Source organism: Dipodomys spectabilis, unplaced genomic scaffold (genome assembly GCF_019054845.1).
Source record: "Dipodomys spectabilis isolate Male_0828 unplaced genomic scaffold, ASM1905484v1 ptg000108l, whole genome shotgun sequence".
NCBI classification, from domain to species: domain Eukaryota; kingdom Metazoa; phylum Chordata; class Mammalia; order Rodentia; family Heteromyidae; genus Dipodomys; species Dipodomys spectabilis.
This window is the reverse complement of record NW_024870785.1, coordinates 22,019,619-22,028,939: the sequence shown is the minus strand read 5'-3', so window position 1 is coordinate 22,028,939 and position 9,321 is coordinate 22,019,619. Positions and strand designations below refer to the sequence as shown.

Genomic DNA, 9,321 nt, shown 5'->3' with positions numbered 1-9,321 from the left:
GATGCTGGAGAGGATGTGGACAGAAGGGAACCTTACTTCATTCTTGGTGGGAATGTAAACTTGTTCAACCACTTTGGAAAGCAGTATGGAGGTTCCTCAAAAGACTCCACATAGAGCTCCCCTATGACCCAGCAATCCCACTTTTGGGCATTTACCCAAATGTTTACTAACAAGACCACACTAAAGCTACCAGCACAACTATGTTTATTGCAGCATTATTTACCATAGCTAAGATATGGAACCAACTCAGATGCCCCTCAGTAGATGAATGGATCAAGAAAATGTGGTATATATACACAATGGAATTCTATGCCTCCATCAGAAAGAATGACATTGCCCCATTTGTTAGGAAATGGAAAGACTTGGAAAAAATTATATTAAGCGAAGTTAGCCAGGCCCAAAGAAACATAGGCCCCATGGTTTCCCTTATTTGCAATATCTAGTATACGTATGAGTCAAGCGGAAAAGGTCAGATAAGGTGATGTTAGGAAAATGAACCCTTAGATATGTAATTTAATGTTTTTTTCTTTCATACATGTGTTTCTAACGCATTTATAAGATTATTTTTTTGTTGCTTTGTATGTCCCTCCCCCACAGTATAAACACTGCTTTCACTATATTTGATGTCAGTATAACTTGTGGAGGAGATGGGGACAAACAAGTCGCTTAAGGATACTTCCAACAATGAGAAGTACAAATTTTCATGTCCAAAACGAACTTTACAATGTCCGTGTGGGGGGGGGGGGGGAGAAGGATTGGGACTGGGGGGGGGAGGGGGGATGCTGGGAAGGGATGTGAAGGGTAAACAAAGGAGGAGGCTGCAATGCTTGGTAAGAAATGTACGCATTATCCTGCCCATGTAATTGTAACCCCTCTGTACAGTATGTTCACAAATAAAATAAAATAAATAAATAAAAATTAAAATTAAAAAAAAGAAAGAAATCTGAATTTTTACATTCACCATCAGTGAATTCCTGCCAGGAAAGTCTGTGCATGATGATACACAGCAGGACTACAACAGTTGCTCAGGAAAGCAACATTCATTTGAGAAATAGTTGGCAGGCTCTGACACTCCTGTTTCACTGTTACCAATGGGAAGTCTTAAACTTCTTCCTCCACTTAGTCTTCTTCAAATTCCCCCTGTTCATCAGCAGTGGCATCTTGGCACTGCTGGTACTCGTACACCAGGTCATCTATATTGCTCTCAGCCTCAGTGAACTCCATCTCATCCATCCCCTCGGCCATGTACCAGTGCAAGAATGCCTTGCGCTGGAGCATGGTTCTAAATTTTTGGGAAAACCGCTTGAAGGGTTCTTGGATGGCCGTGTTGTTGCCGATGAAGGTGGCCGACATCGTGAGGCCACGCGGGGGGATGTCACACACAGTTGTCTTCACATTGTTGGGAATCCAGTCTGCAAAGTAGCTGCTGTTCTTGCTCTGCATGTTGAGCATCTGCTCATCTACCTCCTTCATGGACATGCGGCCTCGGAAGATGGCAGCCGCTGTCAGATAGCGGCCATGGTGCAGATCACAGGAGACCATCATGTTCTTGGCGTCAAACATCTGGTGGGTAAGCTCGGGCACTGAGAGAGCATGGTACTGCTGGCTAGCGCGGCTGGTCAGGGGTGCAAAGCCAGGCATGAAGAAGTGTAGGCGGGGGAAGGGCACCAAATTCGTGGCCAGCTTGCGCAGGTCTGCATTCAGCTGTCCGGGGAAGCGCAGGCGGTTGGTGACCCAGCTCATGATGGCTGACACCAGGTGGTTCATGTCTCCATAGGTGGGTGTGGGCAGCTTTAGGTGTGGGAGCAGATGTCGTACAGAGCCTCGTTGTCGATGCAGAAAGTCTCATTTGCATTTCCCACCAACTGATGGAGAGACAAGATCACATTGTAGGGTTCAATCACAGTGTCTGACACCTTGGGGGAGGGCATGATGCTGAAGGTATTCATGATGCAGTCTGGGTACTCCTCTAGGATCTTGTTGAGAATCAGGGTGCCCATGCCTGACCCGGTGCCACCTCCCAGGGAATGGGCCAGCTGGAAACCCTGGAGACAGTCACACCTTTCTGACTCCCGCCGTACCACATCCAGCACGGATTCCACCATCTCGGCTCCCTCTGTGTAGTGGCCCTTGGCCCAGTTATTGCCTGACCCACTCTGGCCTATGAGACACAAAGACACGATGAGACACACACTCCAAGAATAATGACTGTGCCTGTCCTATTGTGAAGACAATAGGACTCTTCTGAGCTAACCTTTGCTATTACTTTAGATACACTTTGGTGAAATAAGGAAATGTTTTCGATGTATCTGGGACCCTACAAATCATCCAGGTTCTAAAGAAAAGTAAAGACAATGTGGAGGAAAATACATTTTAACCCAAATCAAGTACTTCTAGAAATGAAGAACCGAGCCTGCCTCAATACTGGAAATGTAGTTAATTTCACAAGAGGCACAGGAGCACAGTGTGGTTACAGTGAAGCTAAGCTGCAAGCACTTGTCTGCACCTTGCTCACACATAGCTGTGCTTTAATTTCTGGTGTCCTGAAGTGGTTCTCTGTTATTGCCAGGCCTTTGAAATGACCAGCAGCGCTGAAACCTTGTTGGAGGCTTTCCCTGCTTGCTGCTCTTTTCCTTCAGAGGCTGTTTTGTCATGGAGGGCGTGCAGAGTGACACTGATCTGAACTGTCTGAATGTCCAGGGGCATGACTCCCATGGACTGGAATAGGTAGGTTTGGTGAGGACAATATCTAGGTGGATAAAGGCTCAGCCCAGCACTGGAATGCCTGGATGTTAGGACCCATGGACCATGATGACATACCATATATGAAGTTGTCTGGCCTAAAGCTCTGGCCAACTCGTCCATATCTCACTGAATCTAAGGTGCCTGGCTCTAGGTCCACCATGATGGCCCGAGGAACATATTTGTTGCCTGTGGGAACAAGAGTTGACTTAGGCTTATACTTGACAAGGAACTTAGGGGGCAGAGCAAGTGATTCTAAGTGACTCTCAGCATTCATTACAAAAATTACAGCATTTGAGGGGCTAGAAAGGTGGCTCAGTGGTAGAGCACTTGCCTTGCATGCCTGAGTCCCTGGGTTCCATTCCTGAGCACCACATAAGCAAAAAGAAAAAAGCCGGAAGTGGTGCTGTGGCTCAAAGGGTAGAGTGCTAGCCTTGAGCTGAAGAGCTGAGGGACAGCGCCCAGGCCCAGAGTTCAGGCCCCATAACCAGAACCCCCCCCCCAAAAAAAAAATTACAGCATTTGAGACATGGAAACAGAAAAGATATCTTGAGCATGAATCCCCATGTAAGAGGCTTCAGCAACTTTAAGGACATTGGCAGTTGTCTATTTCCATGAATATTCATTCCTTTGCTTTGGGCATGGTGGCTGAAATCTCAGCTACTCAGGAGGCAAAGATGAGCATCAGGCTTTGAGTCTAATGGGGCAAAAGAAAGGTGACAACACCTTTTTTTTTTTTTTTGGTTCATCGTGGGGCTTGAACTCTGGGCCTGGGCACTGTCCCTCAGCTCCCCGCTCAAGGCTAGCACTCTATCACTTGAGCTACAGCCCCACTTTCAGTTTCCTGAGTGTTTTATTGGAGATAAGAGTCTCAGGGACTTTCCTGCCCAGGCTGGCTTTGAACTATGATCCTCAAATCTCAGCCTTCTGAGTAGCCAGCATTACAGGAATGAGTCACCAGTGCCTATCAGCAAGCATCTTTCTCTTTTTTTGTTAATTTTAATTTATTGTAAAGGTGCTGTATAGAGGACTTACAGTTACATGAGTAAGGAAATGAGAACATTTCTTGTCAAAAATTGTTACCCCTTCCTTTGTTGTGCTCCCACTATCCCTTCCCTTCCCCAATTACCTTTCTCAAGAAATGAGCCAGGTGCCAGGCACCAGTGGCTCATGCCTGTAATCCTAGCTACTCTGGAGCCTGAGATCAGAGGATCACTGTTCAAAGCCAGCTGGGGCAGGAAAAGTCTGGGAGACTCTTATATCCAATAAACTAACAGAAAACCAGAAATGGCACTGTGGCTCAAGAGGTAGAGCTGCTTGCCTTGAACTGAAGAGTTGAGGGACAGTGCCTAGGCCCAGAGTCCAAGCCACATGACCGACCCCTCCCCACACCAAAAACAAAAAGAGCCAGGTATGGCTAGTCACCAAGTAGATGTAGGGGAATTCAAGTGTAAGGCTTTCCTGGGGAAAATATATACAATACATATTTCTTGTCTTATAATGCTTCAATAATGGTTATCAAATAGCACATATCCCTGTATTCAAATTCTCAGAGCAACCTTGGGCAATGACATGCAATTTCCCATTTAACCTGATCTGGCCCAAGGGAAAGCACTTAACATGATGTAAACACCAGTTTTAGAATACCCCCTTCCTAAACATTCACATGAAGAAAACTGGCCATCCTGCTGGATATACAGGATCTAATAAAGACACAACCTAAAATACTGTTCATAGGAGTGACACAATCCAACCCAAACACTCTCAACCAAGGAATCAGATGATTAAAATCAGATGATTACTTAAACAATATTAACACAAAATACCAAGGTGAGGACATCCCAAAATGTAGATCTATAAAACTCAAATAAATTAAATGGCTTTGTACTTTTGTTTGTACTTGTTCATTGGTTTAATACACAGGAAAGCCAATTATCCACGATTCTGTTTGTAGACAATAATGTAGAATGGAAACTCAATATAAAATTAAATGAACTTTACATTGGCAGTTACAAAAACTGAAAATCTACTCTGTAGACTTCAATTAGGCTATTTATGATAGGAAAGACAATATGATTCATTTAAAAGCAATGTTTACAAATTAGTATTGGTTTTTTCTACATCACAAGAATGTTTTCTTACTTTAAAAACCTTAAAAAGAATTTATTGTTGGCCAAGTATTCATATTCAAAATGCTCGAGACCAGAAATGTTATAGATTTCAGGGTGAGACACTTTATTTATGCTTTGTGATTTGGACTATTCTCATATATATTAGTGACTGAACATCCCTCTTTAAAATTTTTTAAATTTTCTTTTTCAAAATATTGTTTTAGAAATTTAATCTGTATTTTAAAGAGGCAATGTAACTGGGCTCTGGTTGCTTAAGGGTGTAATTCTAGCTACTCAAAAATCTGAGATGAGACCTTAGCATTGCAGATTGAAGTCAGCTGGGGCAGGAAAGTCTGGGAGACTCATCTCCAAGAAACTACCCAAAACAAAAGAAGCTCATAGTCAGTGCCCAGGCCTTGAGCTTAGAAGGATGATCAGAACACAACCAAATGGCATTGGATTATATTATATTTTATCAATTGTTTTAGAATGCATATTTAGGCAGTCTCATTTTTAATTATGTGAAACGCGCTCACACCTTTAATCCTAGCTACCCAGAAGGCTGAGATCAGAGAATCACGGTTCAAAGCCAGCCAGGGCACAAAAAGCCGGCCAGACTCATATCTCCAATAAAACACCAGCAAACTGAACGTGGTAGAGCTGCTTGCCTTGAGCTAAAGAGTTGAGCGACAGTGCATAGGCCCAGAGTTCAAGCTCCATGACCAGAAAAAAAAAATCCAGATGTGGTTAGTCAGCAAGTAGAGCTAGGGGGAACTCAGGTATAAGGCTTTCCTGGGTATACAAGAGTATACTCAAAAATTAAAACAAAGTATCTGGTGGAGTGGCTCAGTTGGATACAGCACTTGACTTACAAGATCAAGGTCCCCTAGGGGCTGGGAAGGTGGCTCAGTGGTAGAGCGCTTGCCTTGCAAGCCTGAGGCCCTGGGTTCGATTCCTCAGCACCACATAAGCAAAAAGAAAAAAGCCGGAAGTGGCGCTGTGGTTCAAGTGGTAGAGTGCTAGCCTTGAGCTGAAGAGCTGAGGGACAGTGCACAGGCCCAGAGTTCAGGCCCCACGACCGGACCCAAAAAAAGAAAAAAAGATCAAGGTCCCAAATTAAAACTACAATACTACCATAAGAAAGGCAGGAACTCCTTCCTTGTCAGTAGTATTCCCCGGGGAACTATTTTGCCATGGTATGGGAAGCCAGATGGGAGACACTCACCAGCTGCCTCATTGTAATACACCTCGATTCTCTGCAGCTGTAAATGGCTATCTCCATAGTAGTTGCCAGTGCAATCAATATTGTGCTCAACGCTTACCATTTCCCAAAATGGAGATGGAAACAGAAGTGTATTATGAAGTAGAATGATAACTGTCCAAACAATGCATTTTAAAGTTACTATAAGAAACCTATGTCCTGTTGACACAAATATATTTGTAAAAATTAATTACATTTTCTAAATTAAAAAAAACACAGAAATTGGTGGTATTTTAGTTTTGTTAATCTCTTTGCTATCTGGCTGAACAGAAGACATCTGGGTTCTCCTAGAGTATTCCATCTTATACGGTACCATATTCTGTTTGTATTCTATGACGAGTAGCTGGCCTTACATGGACATGAAATTGCCAAAGCAGTAACTTGAAGACTCAGCTAGAAGGGTCTCCAGAACTCCAAGTGTCCTCAGAGCATACATGACAACCACTGATTTAGAAAACACCCAACTTAAGGGAGATGAGATGGGGCATGAAAACTCAGAGAAATTTTCATTAAGGTAGAAGAACTGTTCTCAATTATCTGACACTCATCAGTTGACACAAAGGGAATCCTCTGTATCTTTCAGCTCAAAGACACTGCAGTCCTTGCATTCAAACCAGACCAAAAGTGCATTAGTCTATTCCCAGGAAACTAAATACAAAGACTTGAGGCTCAGGTAAGACTAAGACATGCAAGGGATTTGAAACCACCCCAGCCTTGCTTAAAAACCACACCTACCAGGGCCACACAAATTAGGGAAATTGGAGAAGCTATCTGGGGGACTTCATTTGCAGCCCCACCTACCTCAGCCTAGCCATGACCACCACCACCTCCACACTCCAACCCCGTCCTCCTTCTCCTTCCCCTAAATTTGAGACTCAGATCCATGGCCAGTGCCATGCTCACCTTTGTGCCAATCTGGTTGCCACACTGGCCCGCCTGTGTGTACACAATCTCTCTCATGGTGCAGGGCTGTGGAGCTGTTGGATGTGTGTCTTCAGCAGTGGTGCCCACAGGTAGAGCTGGGAAGCAGGAATCTGACACAGTGAACTCAGATCCCCATTTATACCTCTGGTTGTTACAGGGGCAGAGGAGGTGGGGCGGACTTGATTATAGGTGGAGCCAGCAGGTGCTCCAACTCAGTCTCCCCATTGCTGGGTAATCAGAAGACCCTACCAGTTCCCACCTACCCTGGCATCCAGCTTCCACCTGCAAGTCCATTAGCACAGTTGACACTCTATTTGGATCTTCTGGTCATCCTGCCATCCAACTCCCACTCTGACTCACAAGAGAGGCTGAACCCTGGGATCCAGGAAACAAGAGGAGGAACTTCCTCTGCACAAGGTCCTTGTGTGCCAGAAGCCAAGAACAAGCCTGCCTTCCTTCCATTTTTGATTGGAGGGCCTAGACCTGAAGGGGCATTTTCAGCTGTGATCCCAAGAACAAGCATAAACTGTTGGATTCCATGATTGATCCACTTTCCATTATGGGAAGAGTCAGGGGCTTAGGGTCTAGCCTTCATACTCAGGTTTTCTTTTTCTTTCCTCTTAAAAGTAGCTTGCTTTATTACTTGGGCCATAGGACTACTACAGTCTACTTTTTGTTTCATTTGGCTTCTGCTCCTAGTGTGAGAACTCAGGTCCTGGTCATAGTGTTTTTTTTTTTTTTTGGTCGGAGTTGGGGCAGGTTAGTGACTTAGGGCTTGAAATGAAGGCCTGGTGACTCTTTCTGAGGTTTTTATTATTATTGAGATTAGATGATTACCTAAATTTCTCTTATTTCACAGAATTGTGGAATAGTGATATTTAGTTGAAGTCACAAACATATTTTAACCTTCACAAGGCAAATTATCATTATCATGGACTATAAAGTTTGTGAATTCTATAAGCTTTGACAGTACAATTTATTTCTTCCACAACAGGTGATATTTACATTTCTCTACTTTTGCTTAGTGTAGGATTTCCCGTCTTTCATTCTCATTCTGCCCCTCTCTTTCTGAGGTTTTATTGATTTACTTATTTAATTGAAAGGTAGAAGGCTCTACTACTTGAACCACAGCTCAATTTCTGCCTTTTTTTAAGTGTTTAATATGACACAAGAGTCCCATGGGTAGTCAAGGGCAGTACAGTGAGGCTTGAAATCTGAGGATCACTATTCAAAGTCAGCATGGGCAGGAAAGTCTATGAGACTTACCTCCAATCAACCACTAATAGGCAGAAGATAGTAGAGCTTTAGCCATGAGCAAAACACTTCAAGTTTAAGTCCCTCGACTGAACAAACTGAAGCAAGTTTCATGGACTTTCCTGCCCATGATGGCTTTGAACCATGATCTTCAGACTTCAGTGACTTTAGCACTCAGGATTATAAGTGTGAGTCAACATTTACAAATCTTTAATTACCTTTTCTTTCACCTTTTCAGGTATTTATTATTTCTTTTTTTGACAATTGTTCTTAGGGGCTAGCTTTCATGCTTAGTTTTTTCTTTCCTCCTGAAACTACCATGCTTTACAAATTTGAACACAGGTAAACTACAGGCTGTTTCTCTTTTTTGTAGCTCTTCTTCTAGGGCTCAAACTCAGGTAATGGTGACTGAGGTTCTTTTTTTATTTTTTTCAAATTGAGTGCTGGTTGTTAGTTCTTGAAATTAAGGCCTGATGACTCTCCTTGAGGATTTATTTATTTTTACCTTAATGGTGGCAAGTTTCACTAGTTAAGCCACAGCTCAGCTTCTGATTTTTCGGTGGTCAATAGGAGATTAGAATATCAACAGCAAGCCAAGAGCATTACAGGTTGGACTGAAATCTTAGAATCATGGTTCGAAGGCAATCTGGGCAAGAAAATCAATGAGACAATTATCTCTAATTAATTGCCAAGAGGTAGGAAGAAGTAGACCTCTAGCCATAAGGAAATCATAGCAAGTTCAAGCCCCAGTACTGAACACAGTAAAATAAGTCTCCTGTACTTTCTGCCCAGGATGGCTTTGAACCACGATCCTTAGATTTCAGCAATCTGAGCAAATAAGATTACAGTTTTGAGCCATGATTTAGAAATCTTTAATATGCTCCTTTTTGCACCTTTTCATTTATTTGATTTTGCCTTCCACCTTTTTTAAAGTTCATGTCCTTTATTATTAGAACCTAGCTATTCACACTCAGAATTTAATTTATTTAGTTATTTTGTCAGTTGTGGGGATTGAACTCAGTGCCTACG

General features: G+C 43.0%; 1 pseudogene; it reads right to left on the bottom strand.

The window, feature by feature from the left end:
* Positions 1-1,119: 1,119 nt before the first annotated feature.
* On the bottom strand, positions 1,120-7,074 carry LOC122114366 (annotated as a pseudogene).
* Between the last annotated feature and the right edge of the window lie 2,247 nt (positions 7,075-9,321).